The sequence below is a fragment of the Pseudorca crassidens genome, chromosome 6 (genome assembly GCF_039906515.1).
Source record: "Pseudorca crassidens isolate mPseCra1 chromosome 6, mPseCra1.hap1, whole genome shotgun sequence".
NCBI lineage: Eukaryota > Metazoa > Chordata > Mammalia > Artiodactyla > Delphinidae > Pseudorca > Pseudorca crassidens.
This window is the reverse complement of record NC_090301.1, coordinates 80,588,038-80,610,360: the sequence shown is the minus strand read 5'-3', so window position 1 is coordinate 80,610,360 and position 22,323 is coordinate 80,588,038. Positions and strand designations below refer to the sequence as shown.

Genomic DNA, 22,323 nt, shown 5'->3' with positions numbered 1-22,323 from the left:
ATACATAATTTCCCTACCCTAAGACATGTCTCTGGAGCAATACGCAGATGCTTGGAAGGTATTTATATGTTGCAACACAGTGTACATAATCTATTCGTATTCAACTAATGTCTAAAAGGTCTGTTAAACAGGACCAGAGGCAGCTCTTTCCAACCTAAAATAAATCTAGAAATTCTAAAGAAATGAAGAAGGTGAAATAAGTTGAGTAAAAATAAACCTACTGAAGGGAACTGCATAAATTTGCATTTAGAAAAATCTAGAAGCTTTATTTTAGAAAGAGAATATATCAGCAATACAATACAATTATTGTGACTATTAGTTTTCTGTGCATTTATTTTTCTTTATGCAAATAAATACTCATTGAAGAGTTCTAGGAATACTTGAAAAATAAAAATGTAAGTACTACTCCTAACTTACACCCAGAATAACTACTCCTGTCTTACAATATTACTTCTATGTATATTTTTCCATTTAATTTTTAAAAGTTGAGCATCTTTTTAAGTCAATACATAACGTAGAGGTGAAAAGAGAACTCAAGTTCTAGAACAGAAGTGTCACAAAAAAGCAGAGAAACTATTTCAGCACTGTGAGTTTGAAGGGCGACTTGGCTGCGAAGGTCTTACATTAAATTTTGGCACTGCTGGCTCAAGCCACCCCAGCCTGTTTCAGTCATTAATCCTACAGAGGAGACTTGATTTCCACCCCGGAGAAGACAGTGTGAACTCGTGTATTGAGAACAACTGGACTTATTTAGGGGGTTTTGTTTTCAATACAAGAGTGTGGAGACAGTTCAGGAACAAAAACCTCATTATTGGAGTTGCTTTATTTTCTAATCCCTTCCTCCTCAGGGGCCTTCCTGAGCTAGGCATGCCTTTACTGAGAACCCCGTTGAGCTAACCACTGCCTGGGAAGCTTGAGGCAGATCATCCACAGTTTGATGAAATTTGTCCTCAGCCTAAAATAATACTCCCGTTTGCCAAGCAATACACAATTGTAGGCTAGATAAACGGGGCATGTTTAAAAGCACACATGCAGAACATGTTTCTGTGGCTTTTTGAGACCATTGTTGAAGAAGAAAAATTTTACCTCCAAGTCTGTTTGTCAACCTTCTAATATGCTTGGACAGGATCCGAAGACTGCATTTCACTTCTGCGCCTTTCCTAAGATGACATGTTTTGATATGAGAGCTTTGCACACAGAACTGCAATGCACAGACGTGGTGACATCAGGGTTCAATCTGAGACTTAGCAGGAGACTGTGACAAGTTCACTTTGCAAGGTGCCGGATGAAGTTCCTTTTGTCAGACAGGTACAAAACTGCTTCGTCTTTCCTCATTGGAAATGATTTAAGTCCAAAAATGACTTTTCCTGGAAAGCACTTTTCTAATATCTTGCCTATGTCATCACTTCTTTTTTTGTTGAATGAAAAAAGTCTGCCATAGAGGGGAATCACTAAAATGTCAGAATTGCCCTTGTTCATTACATGGGGGAATAGAATGTTTTTTAATGTTTAAGTTGATAGTTTTGAGTTTGTTTTTGAACAATTCAATGTGGACCAAAACAATAATGAAATACTAAAGATCTGGTTAAAAATAGACTAGATTGATTAGAGTACATACACTATCATTTGAGAAGAATATTCATAAGAGTACCAATCCTCCTTGATAAATTGTCACAGGAGCCAAAGTCTAAAATATAGTTGGGTCTCTATTTCTTGGGCACATTATACATTCATGGAAAGGGAGGTGCTTCCCTAACACATTCTAAAAACTGAGTAGAACCTATCACTTTAGAATAATGGGGCTATAATTATGCTAAAACCCAGAACCTTGTTTGATTTCCATTGGTTTCTACTTAATTATGGGTTTTCAATATGGGTTTTCAATATGGGTACAAATCCTCCTTGATAAATTGTCACAGGAGCCAAAGTCTAAAATATAGTTGGGTCTCTATTTCTTGGGCATATTATACATTCATGGAAAGGGAAGTGCTTCCCCAACACATTCTAAAAACTGAGTAGAACCTCTCACTTTAGAATAATGGGGTTATAATTATGGTAAAACCCAGAACCTTGTCTGATTTCCATTGGTTTCTACTTAATTATGGGTTTTCAATATTTCACAAGCTGAGAGCATCAGCAGTTGACATGTAGGTTAATTTCCTGTCCCCAGGGATGTTGGAAAGATAATTCTGGAAGAGGGGAGGTTGGGTCTGATTCTCCCTGAGTGACCCGCATGATCCCCTGAAACATGACATACAAGCACATACGTCCTACAACCATGTTCATAAGCCCATTTGTTGCAGCAGCTTAAGTCAGGCATCAGACTTAGGCAAACGTAAAAAAAATTTCTTTACCCCACTCTTCACTGTCAGTTATTCCAGATAGAAATCAAGATTTAATCATAGAAATATAATAAGGATTTAAAAGTATTTTTTCATGCTGAGTGTCAAAGCCTTGGTTTTTGGACCTTAGCCATCATACTCTATATAAAGTCAAAATCTGACAGGTGAGTATTTACCCTTTGGTTGTGAACATACTGAACTTGAACTAAGTCAGCACCGTCAGCATTTACAGTTTTTGAGGCATGTTACATGTGTGTTCCCACCATAAGAAACAAAGCCTTGGAACAGAATATTAGTTTTGTGTTTTCTGATGAGTCAGATACCATCAAAAAAGGATGACAAAGGTTTTGATTGCACATCTGTTTGACTGCTTGCCAACCTTCTGAATAACCTTTCAGGACTTTGAGGCATTTTTGTTTAAAGGTACATCAAATGATTTTTTAAATGGCATGGTTAGAGATTGTATAAGAGGCAATACTTCACTGTTATGACTTGGAGAATGAAGCTAGAATAAAGTCTCAAGGTATTTATTCTAGAATTCTCAACTTTGAGAGTATAAATGCCATTCAACCCGACACTCAGACTGAAATATATCTCCCGGCATCAGCATCCTTGCCTGCAGGTAGATGTTCCTGCTTTGAGCTGTGGAACGCCCACTCACTGAAAGACCGACTGTGAGCTCATCCCAAGCGTAGGGCACTGCTCTATGCACTTTGAGAATACTAACTCAAATGGGACGATAGAAAGGTTTTTGTCTGATAATGGGGTTTGTGAGGATTTAAGTCTGGAGGAAAGATGGTTACTAGCATGACAGCTCTACCTCCTTCTGCAGCTGTGTTCTCAGAAAAGCAGGTCTCCTCCATTTAGAGGAAATTTAGTTTTATTGTCATGGACCTGGATTGATGGTAGATACAGTTTGTTGCCTACTCAACAGCTAACCCACCTTCTTCCTTATTAACCGAAGCCTGTATGGGCATCAGTGTGCTCAGGGAAGGGGAGCCCCTTCCAAACTCCCTGGGCTTCTGGGAAATGCTTTTGTCTCTAATAAGTAAGGTGAGCACATATCTCACTTTTCTGAGATAGTGCTGGTTTATGTGTATTGTCCTGGTAAAATTACTAATAATACTTTCTTTCACTTGAAAAATATTCTAATTCAAGTGATAAACTCTATGGTTTTCCTGTGAATATGAGAGAAATCACTGCTCTACCTTCCGTTCTGTCTCTGGCAATGTAAAATGAGAGCATGATGCTTGGGGCTGAGGCAGCCATTTTATGCCTAGGAGGATAAGAGCCAAGAGAGAATCAGAGAATCAGATCCAGAACCAATTGAGTCTGGAACTGTAGTGTCTCTGGATTTGATAGTAAAAGTGAAGGTTTGTTTTTCTTAAGACACATAGGGGAGCATTCTGTTACTTGCAAGGAAGGGTATGGAGGAAGGGAGAAACAGGGATGAGGACTTTCCATGGAAAGGATTTTGAATCGCTCTGGGTGAGATTTCTGAGTTATATTTAGTATTATTTTCTCCATCCCTCTTTAGAAATTCTGGAAATTACATTTGTAATTTGAGAGGCAATGGTAGAAAATAGAAGAATCACGGTCTCCTGCTCAATGAAGAAGTTTGGAAATTGAAAAGGAGTAACATTTTCTCACACCCTATGGTGGACCCCTCTTGGGACCAGTGGAAATTGGTGGCAATATGTCTAGGGATAAAGGTTCTCACTTGACACAATTGAACCACCACCACCCCTGCCCCAGTTATCACCCGCTAGCTCTGGGGACTTGACAATTTGACTTTTACATCACCAAATTAGCTATGTTCAGAATTTACATTTTCTTTGTAGATATTCTTCAGAGGAAGACATTTGGTTGAAAAACTATGAAAACTGCTATTAATTATTTTAAAAATGTATAGAATAGAGAGAACATATTTCCATTTACTTATTTAAAATCACTTTAGGAAAATGATGACTGAAACAGAAAAATTCCATATGGCTTTGATTGAAAAATGACTCATTATCTAGCTAACCTATGTTCATGCAAATCAAACTAAAACCCATTTAAAAAGACTGTTCTTGTATTAATACCAAAGGCAAAATTGTTCAGGCATCCTCCAGTATATAGATCGATAAATGTCTATTACACCTTAGAAAGCAAAGCTACTGACTCCCAAGGAAGAAGCATATAGGGAGAGGACTAACAGGTATAGAGTCTCTAGCACTATGCCCAGCATGTAGTTCAGTGGGGCATTTCCTTTCTTACTCTCCTCTTCACTGTGTTATTAGATAATGATGTAGTTCTGACGGGTTTCGGCTTAGTGAGAGCTGGAGACTCATAGGATAGTTTTCTTTGCTTTAGACAATGCAATCTTCTTAATTTTGACTCTTAAAGAGAACAAGGTTCTTTTAATTTCTGCTTCTCTGGAAGTCCACAGAAGATGCTGCACTTATGGTCAGTTGAAGAGTAGTGGGTCAGTCCTTAGGTATTGATTTGTCTGAATGAGTTCAACATCCTTAAACATCTGTAGTGATCTGCAGGAACTAAAGAATTAGTCTTCCCAGCGCAATTTCCTATCTCCCCTATGTTGGGTCCATCTTGGGCTTACCTCTGTGGCAGGACAGACGTTGTAGTTGACAGCCCACTCCATGTAAGACTACATAGAGTGAAGAGACTGTCTAACCCTTGACACTTCACTAACAGTACATAAAAGTGTTCATTTCCCTGTACACTTGTAAAAAAAATGGATATTGCTTTTTTGCATCTAAATGGCAAAGATTCTAAAAAACTAATCTCTCATCAATGTTTTAGTTACCTCTTCAGTTACTGCAGAGGGTGTATTTTTGTATTTCTTTTCATTTTTTTGAATTGCCTGTTCTGTCTTCTCACTTTCTACCAGAGTATATTTTCTTTTTAGTTTGAATTTCTTTGCATAAGCAAAATTTTGTATGTGTTCATAAGACTGTGGTCCTAAGCTGGGCTTAGGCTTGGGGGAGTAATGTCAGCATCACCCCATGCCTGGGGAAAGGGGAAAAGGAAGCCCAGATATTAATATTTTGAAAAAGGAAGATATTCTGATACCCCCAGCAAATTAATTAATTAGCTAGTAGTGAATCAATTCACCCATTTGTTATTCCACCAATATGTATTGAGCACCTACCACTCTAGGCACTGTTCTGGGAGCTAGAGGACAGCTGCAGTGAGATGACACATCGCCTGCAGCCTACACTACAGTGGAGAAAGTACATGCAACCCGCAAATATCCAAGTGATAGACGCTATGTCCAGTATAGATGAGCACCACGAAGAAAAATACAGCAGAGAAAGAGGATACAGTGGGACAGCGGTGGGGATAGTTTAGAGACTATGCCCTTAGCCTCACCATGAACATTATCTTTGCCTTTTGGACAAAAGATAAAGAATTGTCATTCCCTCCTTCCTTCCCTCCTTCCCTCCACCCTTTGCAACTGCAGTTAGGACAGATACATCAGACTCAGTGAGGAGAGCTGGGGTTACTTTTTCTCTTTCTTCATGGAAAAGCTTAAGCCTGATAAGTATTTTATTATCACTTCCAAGGAGATAGTTCAACCCTGTTGAAATTGGCTTATACTTGCATTGAACAAATATCTTTCCGCTGTCATCAGCCTTCTTTCTTCGTTGCTCAGTTCCCAAAGGCGCCTGAGATTTGCACTGAGTAGGATGTTATCTCAGAGCTTTTGCATTAACACACTCAGCAAACAAGACTTTTCTTGGCCTGGCTCATCTCCGTTTTTTTTTTTTTTTTGCAGTACGTGGGCCTCTCACTGTTGTGGCCTCTCCCGTTGCAGAGCATAGGCTCCGGACGCTCAGGCTCAGCGGCCATGGCTCACGGGCCCAGCCGCTCCGCGGCATGTGGGATCTTCCCAGACCGGGGCACGAACCCATGTCCCCTGCATCGGCAGGTGGACTCTCAACCACTGCGCCACCAGGGAAGTCCTTGCAGCTCATCTTAAACTCAGCTTTTTAAAATTTGCTCTTCCTCATTTGAGCCTGTTTTCAAGGAGCAATCTTAGACCGATACTTTCATAGTGACCCTCACTTATCTTACCTGTGAAGTTCAAAGCTGCCAGTGCAGCGGGCTCTGTTCATCTGTATTTATATACATTAGCATAATGTCCTCCTTGACCGTGTGGTTCCTCACTTTTTCTCTGGAAGTTTAAGCACTACTTTCTTGAGATTGCTGGAGAGTGGATCTAGGCATTTGTCATAGTACTTTAATATCAAAGTACAATCCATACTATTAACATTAAAAATGTGGGCTTCCCTGGTGGCGCAATGGTTGAGAGTCTGCCTGCCAATGCAGGGGATGCGGGTTCGTGCCCCAGTCTGGGAGGATCCCACATGCCGCAGAGTGGCTGGGCCCATGAGCCATGGCCACTGAGCCTGTGCGTCCAGAGCCTGTGCTCCGCGGCGGGAGAGGCCACAACAGTGAGAGGCCCACGTAATGAAAAAACAAAAAAAAGTGCCTGGCACACTAATCCCATTGTCTCCTAACTTGAGAATAAAGGATGAGGAAAAAAATAAAGTAAAAAAAAAAATTAAAGATACCTAATCCTCCTGCCTACAGATTTGGTTACCAGCAATATCTTCAGAGCAAAAGGATCACAGCAACCTGCAGCAATAAAGTCAGATAAGAAGGGAGATTCTTTTCTGTTCTTTTCTTTTCTTTGCACCAAAACTTTGAGCCAAGTATTTTTTTCAACCACTCTTTAAATTGTTACTGTTTGCTTTCAAACCTTGATTACCAATGCTAATGGCGGTGGATAACTTAAGAGCATTCCTAATCCAAAAATAACTTAAATTTCACTTTGAAGCACATTGTGGTGTTTTCATTTTAATATAGGATAATTAAGATTCATAATATTTCACACAGTGTGGTGTATCTAGTTAGATTATTTAAGGAAGTTACATATGCTGAAGGGGCAGCAGTGATGTGCCAGCAGTGTAGACAGCATCAAGCACACCTGAATTCACAGCTAGGTTCTACCAGTGAGAGACAGGTTATCTCAGCCTGGTTGTTAAACTTGGAATGGTGACAGTACTCACCTCCCGGGATATCTGAAGGGATTAAAAGAGATAAAAGCATGTAATCATTGATCAGGGTCCTCAGTACATGGTAAGATCCCAATGTTAGTTGTTGCTGTTGTCATTATTCAGATAAGTGTCAACTACTGCATATATGACTTTTCAAAAGGTTATAGATTAGACTTCATGTCAAATTCCTTTTAAAAAAAACATTATTATAGTCTTTGCAAAATGTGTTATCAAGGATAAGAAAACCAGACTAATGCCAGGAAATGTCAACTAAAAATTACATAAGTACTTCTCCAGATCACCAAGGCTAAATGTGGGGTTATGTAGGAGTTGATGCTGAGCTCATACATTTTTAATTGTTTTATAATTGTGTTGAAGGCAGGAATACACACTGATGTTGTCAACTTTACAAAGAGAATCAAGAAACGCTTGGGATCTCTAGTAGATTTAGTTCAGAAAGCGAATGGAAGGCTCTGTGAGTGTTCCAACAATGAGGTAGACAGATGACCTTCAGTGTGACAAATACAAATAATGCATTTCTCAGTAACATATACAAAAGGTGAGCTAACAGCTTGGGATACAGGTCAGCCAGGCTGGCAATTTTCATCTTCCTGAAAGCTTCCAAAAATGCCCAGGAGGCTGCGCATGCAAAGGAAGGGTGCTCAGACAATGCAGAGCTAACCCACTTCCTGTAGCATCACTGCAAATTGAAACTTTCAGAAAGACTTAATGAACAGATCCACCAGAGGGCAGACAGCAGAAGCAAGAAGAACTACAATCCTGCAGCCTGTGGAACAAAAACCACATTCACAGAAACACCGACAAGATGAAAAGGCAGAGGGCTATGTACCAGATGAAGGAACAAGATAAAACTCCAGAAAAACAGCTAAATGAAATGGAGATAGGCAATCTTCCAGAAAAAGAATTCAGAATAACGATAGTGAAGATGATCCAGGACCTCGGAAAAAGAATGGAGGCAAAGATCAAGCAGATGCAAGAAATGTTTAACAAAGATCTAGAAGAATTAAAGAACAAACAAACAGAGATGAACAATACAATAACTGAAATGTAAAATACACTAGAAGGAATCAATAGCAGAATAACTGAGGCAGAAGAATGGAGAAGTGACCTGGAAGACAGAATGGTGGAATCCACTGCTGCAGAATACAATAAAGAAAAAAGAATGAAAAGAAATGAAGACAGCCAAAGAGACCTCTGGGACGATGTTAAATGCAACAACATTTACATTATAGGGGTCCCAGAAGGAGAAGAGAGAGAGAAAGGACCTGAGAAAATATTTGAAGAGATTATAGCCGAAAACTTCCCTAACGTGGGAAAGGAAATAGCCACCCAAGTCCAGGAAGCACAGAGAGTCCCACACAGGATAAACCCAAGGAGAAACACACCAAGACATATAGTAATCAAATTGGCAAAAATTAAAGACAAAGAAAAATTACTGAAAGCAGCAAGGGAAAAACGACAAATAACATACAAGGGAAACTCCCATAAGGTTAACAGCTGATTTCTCAGCAGAAACTCTACAAGCCAGAAGGGAGTGGAATGATATACTTAAAGTGATGAAAGGGAAGAACCTACAACCAAGATTACTCTACCCATCAAGGATCTCATTCACATTTCACGGAGAAATTAAAACCTTTACAGACAAGCAAAAGCTAAGAGAATTCAGCACCACCAAACCAGCTCTACAACAAATGCTAAAGGAACTTTTCTAAATGGAAAACACAAGAGAAGAAAAGGACGTGCAAAAACAAACCCAAAACAATTAAGAAAATGGTAATAGGAACATACAAATCGATAATTACCTTAAATGTGAATGGATTAAATGCTCCAACCAAAAGACACAGGCTTGCTGAATGGATACAAAAACAAGACACATATATATGCTGTCTGCAAGAGACCCACTTCAGAACTACGGACACATACAGACTGAAAGTGAGGGGATGGAAAAAGATATTCCTTGCAAATGGAAATCAAAAGAAAGCTGGAGTAGCAATACTCATATCAGATAAAATAGACTTTAAAATAAAGAATGTTGCAAGAGACAAGGAAGGACACTACATAATGATCAAGGGATCAATCCAAGAAAAAGATATAACAATTATAAATATATATGCCCCCAACATAGAAGGAGCACCTCAATACATAAAGCAACTGCTAACAGCTATAAAAGAGGAAATAGACAGTAACACAATAATAGTGGGGCACTTTAATACCTCACTTGCACCAATGGACAGATCATCCAAACAGAAAATTACTAAGGAAACACAAGCTTTAAATGACACAATAGACCAGATAGATTTGATAGATATTTTAAGACATCCCATCCCCAAACAGCAGATTACACTTTCTTCTCAAGTGCGCACGGAACATTCTCCAGTATAGATCACATCTTGGGTCATAAATCAAGCCTCAGTACATTTTAGAAAATTGAAATCATATCAAGCATCTTTTCTGACCACAATGCCATGAGATTAGAAATAAATTACAGGGAAAAAACATAAAAAACACAAACACATGGAGGCTAAACAATACGTTACTAAATAACCAAGAGATCACTGAAGAAATCAAAGAGGAAATCAAAAAATACCTAGAGATAAATGACAATGAAAACACGATGATCCAAAACCTATGGGATGCAGCAAAAGCAGTTGTAAGAGGGAAGTTTATAGCTATACAAGCCTACCTCAAGAAACAAGAAAAATCTCAAATAAACAATCTAACCTTACACCTAAAGGAACTAGAGAGAGAAGAACAAACAAAACCCAAAGTTAGCAGAAGGAAAGAAATCATAAAGATCAGAGCAGAAATAAATGAAATAGAAACAAAGAAAACAAGAGCAAAGATCAATAAAACTAAAAGCTGGTTCTTTGAGAAGATAAACAAAATTGATTAACCATTAGCCAGACTCATCAAGAAAAAGAGGGAGAGGACTCAGATCAATAAAATTAGAAATGAAAAGGAGAAGTTATAACAAACACCGCAGAAATACAAAGCATCCTAAGAGACTACTACAAACAACTCTATGCCAATAAAATGGAGAATGTGGAAGAAATGGACAAATTCTTAGAAAGGTAGAACCTTCCAAGACTGAACCAGGAAGAAATAGGAAATATGAACAGACCAATCACAAGTAAAGAAATTGAAACTGTGATTAAAAATCTTCCAACAAACAGAAGTCCAGTACCAGATGCCTTCACGGGTGAATTTATCAAACATTTAGAGAAGAGCTAACACCCATCCTTCTCAAACTCTTCCAAAAAATTGCAGAGGAAGGAAAACTCCGAAACTCATTCTATGAGGCCACCATCACCCTGATACCAAAACCAGACAAAGATACTACAAAAAAAGAAAATTACAGACCAATATCACTGATGAACATCGATGAAAAAATCCTCAACAAAATACTAGCAAACAGAATCCAACAACACATTAAAGGATCATAAACCATGATCAAGTGGGATTTATCCCCAAGATGCAAGGATTCTTCAATATATGCAAATCAATCAGTGTGATACACCATATTAACAAATTGAAGAATAAAAACCATAGGATCATCTCAATAGATGAAGAAAAAGCTTTTGACAAAATTTAACACCCAGTTAAGATAAAAACTCTCCAGAAAGTGGGCACGGAGGGAACATACTTCAACATAATAAAGGCCATATATGACAAACCCACAGCAAACACCATTCTAAATGGTGAAAAACTGAAAGCATTTCCTCTAAGATCAGGAAGAAGACAAGGATGTCCACTCTCACCACTATTATTCAACATAGTTTTGGAAGTCCTAGCCACGGCAATCAGAGAAGAAAAAGAAGTAAAAGGAATACAAATTGGAAAAGAGGAAGTAAAACTTTCACTGTTTGCAGATGACATGATACTACACATAGAGAATCCTAAAGATGCCACCAGAAAACTACTAGAGCTAATCAATGAATTTGGTAAAGTTGCAGGATACAAAATTAATGCACTGAAATCTCTTACATTCCTATACACTAATGATGAAAAATCTGAAAGAGAAATTAAGGAAACACTCCCATTAACCACTGCAACAAAAAGAATAAAATACCTAGGAATAAACCTACCTAGGGAGAAAAAAGACCTGTATGCAGAAAACTATAAGACACTGATGAAAGAAATTAAAGATGATACCAACAGATGGAGAGATATACCATGTTCTTGGATTGGAAGAATCAATATTGTGAAAATGAGTACTACCCAAATCAATCTACAGATTCAATGCAATCCTTATCAAATTACCAATGGCATTTTTTACAGAACTAGAACAAAAAAATCTTAAAATTTGTATGGAGACACAAAAGACTCCAAATAGCCAAAGCAGTCTTGAAGGAAAAAAACGGAGCTAGAGGAATCAGACTCCCTGACTTCAGACTATACTACAAAGCTACAGTAATCAAGACATTATGGTACTGGCACAAAAACAGAAATATAGATCAATGGAACAGGATAGAAAGCCCAGAGATAAACCCACGCACCCATGGTCAACTAATCTCTGACAAAGGAGGCAAGGATATACAATGGAGGAAAGACAGTCTCTTCAAGAAGTGGTGCTGGGAAAACTGGACAGATACATGGAAAAGAATGAAATTAGAACACTCCCTAACACCATACACAAAAATAAACTCAAAATGGATTCGAGACCTAAATGTAAGACCGGACACTATAAAACTCTTAGAGGAAAACATAGGCAGAACACTCTTTGACATAAATCACAGCAAGATATTTTTTGACCCACCTCTTAGAGTACGGAAGTAAAAACAAAAATAAATAAATGCGACCTAATGAAACTTAAAAGCTTTTGCACAGCAAAGGAAACCATAAACAAGATGAAAAGACAACCCTCAGAATGGGAGAAAATGTTGCAAATGAAACAATGGAGAAAGGATTAATCTCCAAAATATATAAACAGCTCATGCAGCTCGCTATTAAAAAAACAAACAGCCCAATTCAAAATGGGCAGAAGACCTAAATAGACATTTCTCCATAGAAGACATACAGATGGCCAGAAGCACATGAAAAGCTGCTCAACATCACTAATTATTAGAGAAATGCAAATCAAAACTACAATGAGGTATCAGTTCACACCAGTTAGAATGGGCATCATCAGAAAATCTACAAACAACAAATGATGGAGAGGGTGTGGAGTAAGGGGGACCCTCTTGCACTGTTGGTGGGAATGTAAATTGATACAGCCACTATGGAGAACAGTATGGAGGTTCCTTAAGGAACTAAAAATAGAATTACCATATGACCCAGCAATCCCACTACTGGGCATATACTCAGAGAAAACCATAATTCAAGAAGACTCATGCACCCCAGTGTTCATTGCAGCACTATTTACAATAGCCAGGACATGGAAGCCACCTAAATGCCCATTGACAGACGAATGGGTAAAGAAGATGTGGTACATATATGCAAAGGAATATTTCTCAGCCATAAAAAGGAATGAAATTGGGTCATTTGTAGTGACTTGGATGCATCTAGAGACTGTCATACAGAGTGAAGTAAGTCAGAAAGAGAAAAAAAAAATCGTATATTAAGGCATAGATGTGGAACCTAGAAAATGGTACAGATGAACCGGTTTGCAGGGCAGAAATTGAGACACAGATGTAGAGAACAAACATATGGACACCAAGGGGGGAAAGCGGTGGTGGTGGTGGGGGGTGGTGGTGGGATGAATTGGGAGATTGGGATTGACATGTACACACTGATGTGTATAAAATGGATGACTAATAAGAAAATAAATAAATAAACATTAAAAAAAAAAAGTCTTAATGAACGCAGACCAGGTTCAAAGAAGGCTGCTAAAATGCTCAGGAAGCCAGAAGGTCATGTATTAAAAAGGAACTCCAAATCTGAGGTTCTACCAACAGAGACTAAACCTTAGAAGTGTTGAACCTGGAAATATGAATATGAAGAAAGTATACCAAACACATTGACAAAATTATAAAATATGAAAGTGGACTTACTGATTAAATTTTGGCATACTAGCATGGGTGGGATACCCCTCGAGGCTTGAAATAGATCATTTAATACATAGAAGGCAATGTTTTTCATAGCAATAATGAATATATAGAACTTGTTAAATCAAATAAATAAAAATAATCAACTTCAAGAAGGTAATAATGGATTATTAGATTAAAGCATCAGAGCAGGTTATTTGGACAAAAGAAAGAAGTTTAACTTAATGATGACAGTACAGATAACAACTTTAACGCATGTCTCTTGGTTTCATTATAAGGAAGTTATACTGAATTGTCCATCAATCTGATCTAGTAAGGCAATTTGTCCATTTTTTTGTATTAGTCAATTTGGTAAAAATCTATTTTAATAAAATTTAAAATTAAAGTACATATGCATATAGAAAAGTGAACAAATCAAAGTGACAGTTGGATGAATTAGTACAAAGCTAACACACTCACTAACTACCTCCTAAGTCAAGAAATAGAACTTTATGGGACTTACCTCGTGGCACAGTGGTTAAGAATCCACCTGCCAATGCAGGGGACACGGGTTTGATCCCTGGTCTGGGAAGATGCCGCGGAGCAATTAAGTCCGTGCACCACAACTACTGAGCCTGCTCTCTAGAGCCCGTGAGTCACAACTACTGAGCCCACATGCCACAACTACTGAAGCCCGGGTGCCTAGAGCCCGCACTCTGCAATAAGAGAAGCCACCGCAATGAGAAGCCTGGTGCACCGCAACAAAGAGTAGCCTCCGCTTGCCCGCGCGCAGAAACAAAGACCCAACGCAGCCAAAAATTAATTTAAAAATTAATTAATTAATTTTGAAAAAAGAAAGAAAACATTATGAGCATCCCAGAAGCCCCAGTGCACACTTTCCCACTCACTAACCCCTTCCTCCTCCGCAAAGGTGATCACTCTCAAAACCTTCAGCATCATAGATTAGGCCAGCCTGTTTTTGAGCTTTTTAAAACAGCAATCATAAGGCACATATTGTTGTTTTCTATCTGGCTTCTTGACGTTATGCTTGTGAGATTCATTCATACTGTTGCGTGCAGTGGTAGTGTATTCATTTTCTTTGCTGATTATTATTCATTTATTTGAATATACCACAATTTAATTATCCATTTCAATTATGGACCTTTGGGTTGTTTCTACTTTGGGGCTGTTATGAACGAAGCTGCTATTGCTATTTTGTACGTGCACATATGCATGACTGTCTGTTGAGCATATACCTAGGAATGGAATTGCTGGGGCATGGGTTATGCCTGTAAAAGTCAAATACTGGAAACACAGGAAAATTGCACAAGCCTCCTTCCCCACAACAACTCCTTGTTTTCTACATGTTGGAAAGTGTAGCTTTTCTGCCAAATGAGCCAACTGTTGCTCCCAGGTCAATCCTAAGAAGAAAAACACGTTTTGAAGCTGCTGGGTGTTGTGGCTTGTTGAGCAGTTTCAGACCCTTGGAATTTATTAACTCTGTGGAGTGCTTGCTGCTTTCATGCCCCTTGCCTTCCTCAGATCACAGGATTTGCTTTCATACTTGGATAAACCTACTTCTCATTAGCAGCTTAAGAAATGTTTTCTATGCATCCAGAATTTGTAATGTCGAGAAGTGGACTTCAGTACTTTTTTCTTTGCCAACAGATACTGCTATCTAATGAAGGATGAATTTCAAGTACCCGAGACTTGAGGTGGGGTTGGCTGCCACACTGCTTTATTAATGCTAGATGATCAGACATCTGTAAATAGTACATACTGTACCCTGCACCCAGTCAAGGTTTATAGTAGGAGGTATGGGTGCCATCTTGTCACTGACTGAATGTGTCAATAACAGAAGTGCTGCTTTTTAAATTTAACATCCTTAAAAACGGACTGAGTTGGCACCTCCAGTTGGGTATATCTGACTCCTGCAAGGTTGATATGACTTGAGCACTCCACAGAGAGTTCATTTAGCCTTCACATTGTGAGTGTTTAAGATATAGAAATGCATTGCCAAATTTAATCTTACATCTGTGATTTCTGAGCATGTGTGAAGTGCTTTATATGTATTATCTCATTCAATTTTCCAAGCAATCCTATGAGTTAGATACTACTAGTCTCTCTTCTCTTAGATGGGACAATGGAGACTTGTAGAGGTTAGATATCCTTCCCAATGATAAGTAAGTGGCATCAGTTGGTGGCAGAATCAGAACTCAAACCCAGGTTTTACGGACTGCTGCTGAAATTGTGAACCACTTTATGTACCGTCTCCCTGCTCTTGGTTCCCTACTGGACGGTTTTGGTTTTTCACCTGTGATAAATCTCGTCTTGCTTCTTGGTTAAAAACTTGGCAGAATTTAGGTCTCTCTCTACCAGGACCGTCACTTACCACACTCATCATTTCTGTCTTCCTTAGGGCATTGCCTCAGAACTCTCTCAGCCAAAAAGGTTGACAACCCTTCTGTTCCCAATTCCGTCAGATTACAGTTTGGCAATTCTGTGCAAGGGCATATTCTGTACATCAGTTTGTCTCTAAAGGCTTCTGTTTATTGGCTGATATTTTAAGACTAGGGCCTCTTGAGGAATGATGCCACAAACTATAGCATGTTAATATTTGACATAACAGAGATATTTTCATAATTCCTCTTAATACCTGAGAATGGGGTATGATGTTAAGTGGAAAAAACAGAACATAAAGTAGCAGACAACAGCTAATTCCAATATAGAGTTATATGCCTGCACATTAATAAAGATTAGAAGATAATTTTCACAAGGCTGGTATTAAGTATTATATTCTTTGTTGTGTGCTGTGTTGCTTAAGTCAATAGAACTAGTAAATAATAGATTGACTTGGAAAAGTGATGTAACAATAATTGAAGGTGAATATAACCAAGGATCATAAGTGAGAATTAGACTAAATACCTTTTTTCTGGATCACACTTTACAGTTTTTAAATGTATTTGCATTTATTTTCCTATTTGAGCCTCATAACACACTAGGAAATAAGAAACAGGGATTATCTGTCTCATTTTATAGACAGAGCATCTGAGGCTCAGAGAAGCTGTTTGACTTGCCCTAGGTCATCAGTGATGGGACAAAGATTCATGCCCAGAATTCCTGACTCCAGGTTAAATTTCCTCTCATCATATCACATTGCTTTCTTTCACCAGAGGGCAGAGCTACCAGCATTAGCTACACAGCAGTAAGTCCATTTATCATGTGATGTCCATTAAAATCTAAAATCGACGTTTCTGAACCACATCTTCAAAGTCATCTTCATCTAAGAAATTCTGGTCAGTTTCACACCTCTAAACTAAGTGAACGATATCCCAACTCAATAAATTATATAAGTTGTGGAGATAAAAAGATATAATGTGACCTGAATCCAATCTTCCTTAATCCATCCTTTTGGGCAATAAAAATAGGATCTCAAGTATACGGTAGGTTTCACCTTTATTTAAAAAAAATTGTTTTAAAGTTTTCTAATTGCAGTAAAATACACATAACATTTATCATCTTAATAATTTTTAAGTGTTCAGTTCAGTAGTGTTAAGTACATTTACCTTACTGTGCAATTAATCTCCAGAACTCTTTTCATTTTGCAAAACTGAAAATCTATATCCATTAAACAACAATCTCCAGTCTCCCCTCTCCCAGCCTCTAGCGACCACCATTGTACTTTCTGTCTCTATGAATCTGGCTATTCTAGGTACCTCATATAAGTGGAATCATAGGGTATTTGTCTTTTGGGGACTGGTTATTTCACTTAGCCTAATGTCCTTAAAACTCACCCACTGTGGGCTTCCCTGGTGGTGCAGTGGTTGAGAGTCAGCCTGCCGATGCAGGGGACACGGGTTCGTGCCCCGGTCCAGGAAGATCCCACATGCCGTGGAACAGCTGGGCCCGTGAGCCATGGCCGCTGAGCCTGCGCGTCCGGAGCCTGTGCTCCGCAACGGGAGAGGCCACAACAGTGAGAGGCCCACGTACCGCAAAAAAACAAAAACAAAACAAAACAAAAAAACTCATCCACTGTAACATGTGTCAGAATTTCCTTCTTTCTTAAGGCTGAGTAGTATTCCATTGTTTGTATGTACCACATTTTGTTTATCCATTTGTCTCCTGATGGACACTTGGGTTGCTTCCACTTTTTTGCTATTGTGACTACTGCTGTTATGAGTATGGGTGTACAAATATCTCTTTGAGACCCTGCTTTCAATTCTTTTGGGTATATACCCAGAAGTGGAATTACTGGATCATACGGTAATTCTATTTTCAATTTTTTGAGGATCCACCGCACACTTTTTCATAGAGTTTGCACCATTTTACAGTCCTACCAGCAGTGTACAAGGGTTCTAATTTCTCCACCTCCTCACCAGTACTTGGTATGTTCTGTTTTTTGGCTTTTGTTTGTTTTTTTTCTCTTTACAGTAACCATCCTAACGGGGGTGAAATGGTATCCCATGGTTTTGATTTGCTTTTCCCTGATAATTAGTGAAGTCTTTTCATGTGTTTTTTGGCCTTCGGAGAAGTGTATTACTCAAGTCCTTTGCCCATTTTTAATTGGGTTTTGTTGTTGATGTTGTTGCTGAGTTATAGGAGTTTTTTGTGTTTTTTTTTTTTTTGCGGTACACGGGCCTCTCACTGCTGTGGCCTCTCCCAATGCGGAGCACAGGCTCCGGACGCGCAGGCTCAGCGGCCATGGCTCACGGGCCCAGCTGCTCCGCGGCATGTGGAATCCTCCCGGACCGGGGCATGAACCCGTGTCCCCTGCATCGGCAGGCGGACTCCCAACCACTGCGCCACCAGGGAAGCCCCGATATAGGAGTTCTTTATATATTCTGGACATAGCTCCTTATCAAATATATGATTTGGAACTATCTTCTCCCATTGGGTTGGTTGCCTTTTCACTCTGTTGTGTCCTTTGATGTACAAAGTTTTAAATTTTGATGTAGTCACATTCTTCTTAATCAGTTTTAGACTTGTGGGCCCTTTGAGAAATCAACGAAATAAACAGACTGTCTCCCAAGGAAAACACAACATATGTATGCATTCAAATGAAGTTTCATGTAGCATCTCATGAGGTTTTCTGATTCCCTGGCATCCATCTGGGAAGCTCCAGGGAAGCTTTTGTCACTTGACTGCTCAGTTTATGATGACTGGGCTGGGATTAGGGACAGGTGCTGGGTGCTGGGGAGACAGCTCCTATTCCGTGATTTGAATCCTGACCTGCTAGTCCCTTCTATTTCCTCTAGTGGAGGAAAATTAGATCTGCAGTTCCTGCAGTGACAGGCATTTAACTAGACTGGCAGAATGGAAGGTGCGCATTTGTGTAGGTGGTGGCTGAAATGCATGTGCACGTGTGGCGTGGGGATGTTAGGAGCGGGGGTAGACAGGAGTAGTGCTGCCTTTTAGAAAGGTGGTTGCTCCTAAGGAGATGTATCAGTCAAGGTCCATCCAGAAAAATGGAAACTACTGTGAGCATTTAAAACGGAGGGAGTTTTGTTTTGTTTTGTTTTATTGGGGTATAGTTGTTTTACAATGTTGTGTTAGTTTCTACTGTACAGCAAAGTGGAGTTCCCTGTGCTATACAGCAGGTTCTCATTAGTTATCTATTTCATACATGTTAGTTAGTGTATATATGTCAATCCCAATCTCCCAATTCATCCCACCCGCCCCCATCCCCCCTTGGTGTCCATACATTTGTTCTCCATGTCTGTGTCTCCATTTCTGCCTTGCAAACAGGTTCATCTGTACCATTTTTCTAGATTCCACAAATATGCGTTAATATATGATATTTGTTTTTCTCTTTCTGACTTACTTCACTCTGTATGACAGCCTCTAGGTCCATCCACATCTCTACAAATGACCCAATTTTGTTCCTTTTTTATGGCTGAGTAATATTCCAGTGTATATGTATGTACCACATCTTCTTTATCCATTCGTCTGTTCATGGGCATTTAGGTTGCTTCCATGTCCTGGCTATTGTAAATAGTGCTGCAGTGAACATTGGGGTGTGTCTTTTTGAGTTATGGTTTTCTCTGGGTATATGCCCAGAAAACAGAGGGAGTTTAATTCAGGGAACTGGTTTCCCTGGAGATGGAAGAGGCTGAAAAAACAACCGAGGAACAGATTGTCAACTCAGAGTCCTGTCTAAAGCAGAAAAGTAGGGGGAAAATAGTCCAGAGCAGGAAGGAAAGAGAAGAGACACACTGGCTTCGTCCTTCCTCCAGTCAGTGTCTCCCAATGGCTGAACCCAGCCAGAAGCCAACTGATCTGGGAAACAGAGCAGAGTGGGTGGGGGAAGGGCAGGGAATCAATCTAAGACAAACAGGCCCAGGAGGGCAAGGTATACTTGGGACACCTGTGCTGTGGGGCAGTCTAACAATCCTCTTTTGCTTTATTTGGAAAATCTCTGCTGTTTTTGTGCATGTCATCCACTAGGCTTGGCAGTGCCCCTTGAAATCTGCTGACTCAGCTTCATGAATTAGGCCGCTATCAGTTGGAAGGGATATGGCTGTCCTAAGGTTTGTCCAAGGCTGTGAAAATTTGGGACTAGGGTAGGTAGTGTGGATGGAAGACATAGGAGGAGGGAGCAGCCCAGTGGCCAAACATGGCTTTGGCTGAACAAGCAGTCAGGTAATTTACGGAAACAAGCTTGGCTTGTTGGTTAGGGAAGGTCAAGAACAGGGTGCCTTGTGGCAATGTATCCAAGGACGGCAGAGTGGGAATTTTAATATGTCATTTTGAAATGTTTCTTCTTCTGCACACAATGAAGACAAGACTTATTTTTCATTTTACATCCTTACGTGTACATTTCCTTCCATATATGGCCCTTAAATAGACTGAGCCCCAATGACTTACAGAAAAACACTACAAAAATCATTATACTTCTAGAAGATTACAGAAGTGGGAGTGGACAGAAGTGATATGAAGGGAAACAGAAGAGAAAGAGAAAATAGAAAAAAAAAAAAGCTGAGGGAGAGAGCAACGTATAAGAGAAAGGGGATGAGATAGACAGTGAGAGAGTCGAGGCATTCCATAGAATAAAAACGAGAGCTAGTTTTCCCTCTGCTGCTAGCCATGTCTTATGAGTAAAAACTTACAGTGATCAGTGTTTCAGTAGAATCAAAACACATCTTTTTGTTGTAGTGACACCTCCCCAGCACAAGGATATTTGGGATCTTACATTTAGACTTTCAGTCCTTTTTTTTTCCCACCAGGAAGTTATCATTCTTTTTACATGACTGCCCCAAACTCCCTTTAAGTATAAAATTAAGCACTGAAGAGAAATCTGACATCAGTTACATATTACATGGGAATTTTTATTTATTTACTTCCTTTTTCTTCAATAAAATCTCTTTTCCCTCTAGTTGGGCAGTTCTATTTTCTGTTTGTTCTGTGGTAATAGGAGGGAAATCTTGAACTATGTTCTCTTGAGCAGAAAAAGTGACTTCCATCTTGGGGTGTGAGCTGAAATTGGCCTTTTCACCCCAGCGTAGAAACACAGGCCTTAAGGTTTAACTCTGGGAGTTAAACATCCTTTCTGGGGAATCCTGGTGGGAGTAGCAGTTTAGGGCTATTTCCCACCCACTGCTGTGCGGGTTACATTTGAACCAGTAAAAAAGAAATTCCAAGAGCACAGTTTGACTGCTGTTTCCACACTACTTACTTGAGGGTCTTCTCCTCTCAATCCCATTGGCTAATCTTGGTGAACATTTGCTGAAACTTCCCTTAAAGAATGAGCTGATCGAAGTCTCCTTGGTCTGTTCTCCTGCAAGGAGATTTTTGGAGAGACAAGGTGAGGGACACTCAACCACAAATGTAACCTTTGAGCCTGACTCTTACCTCTTGATTTAATCTTTGTGGGAGGAGAGTGGGAGTAGGAAGACTCTGGTGGCCTGAAAATGACAAAGCGCTGAGAGCCACCGGGAGATCGCTACTGTGGCAATGGCTCTGACTGTGTGCTTAGCAGCACATGTCGGATTAGCAGGTTCCAATGGTTTGTATGAGGCCTGGGCTTTCTGCAGAGGAGCCCCTGCTTAGAGAACAGCTGAAGTTCGCCTCCAGGATCCCAGAGCAAGCTTGTTTAGGTTAAGGTTTCAAAGCACTGGCTTTTATTACATTTTAATGATCAGAGTCATATTTTATTCACGGAGCTCAAGCTGAGCACCCTGCAGTTAGTAAAACACAAGGTTTCTAGTTTACATTCAGGCCAGCCTATGGAAAAGTTTGAAATAGAAGAGAAATGTTGGGATTGAGTATCCTTATTAAAAAGAAACATAAAGGATTTGCTGAACACTGATGATAAAATATGTAGGATAACATACTTATAAAGACTTCAACAGTTTTTGTTGAATATTTCATAAGGTACATCTCATTTGCTAGACACCTAACCTCTCATGAACTTGTAAATATTTTCAGACCTTCACAGTATATCAAAACCTCTGGTAGAAATAGAACTCTCCCTGGAATTTCTCTCCAACTGTGAAAGTTTTAGAACAGGCTGTATTTTACCTTTTCCTTTTTGAAAGAGAGAGAGAGAGAGAGAGAAGCATTTTGTTGTGTTCCATTCCTACATATAATGTGGGGAGGATTGAGGGAGATTCTAGTTCATTTTGTAGGAAAGAATGAAGAAGAATTTAATTTCCTCTTTACTCTGCTGCTAGATGCAAGTAATGATAGAGGGTGATTATCCTTTTAAATCCTGGTAATTTAGAGTATGTTTGAGGCACTTTCAAAGTGACCTCTGTATTTTGGGGGAGATTAGGACAAGATCCACGGAGGGTGAGACTCAGATGTATAATTGGCATCTGGTTGTGAAAGATTTACCTGTAAATCCACCTTGAACTCTCTGCCCAAAAGACAAAGCCCTAAGTGTGGCCAGTGCTCATTGTTTTCTTTCTTTTTTACTTTTTGCAGCTCTTCTTA

At 39.4% G+C, this 22,323-nt stretch overlaps 1 long non-coding RNA gene across 2 annotated transcripts in view; it reads right to left on the bottom strand.

The window, feature by feature from the left end:
• The window catches only part of LOC137226663 (uncharacterized), a 230,345-nt gene that overhangs the window by 161,225 nt on the left and 46,797 nt on the right, over positions 1-22,323 (bottom strand). For both annotated transcript variants that reach the window (XR_010944464.1, XR_010944465.1), the window contains exon 4: positions 21,065-21,166. This is a non-coding gene — a long non-coding RNA (uncharacterized lncRNA). The remainder of the gene's footprint in view (positions 1-21,064; positions 21,167-22,323) is intronic.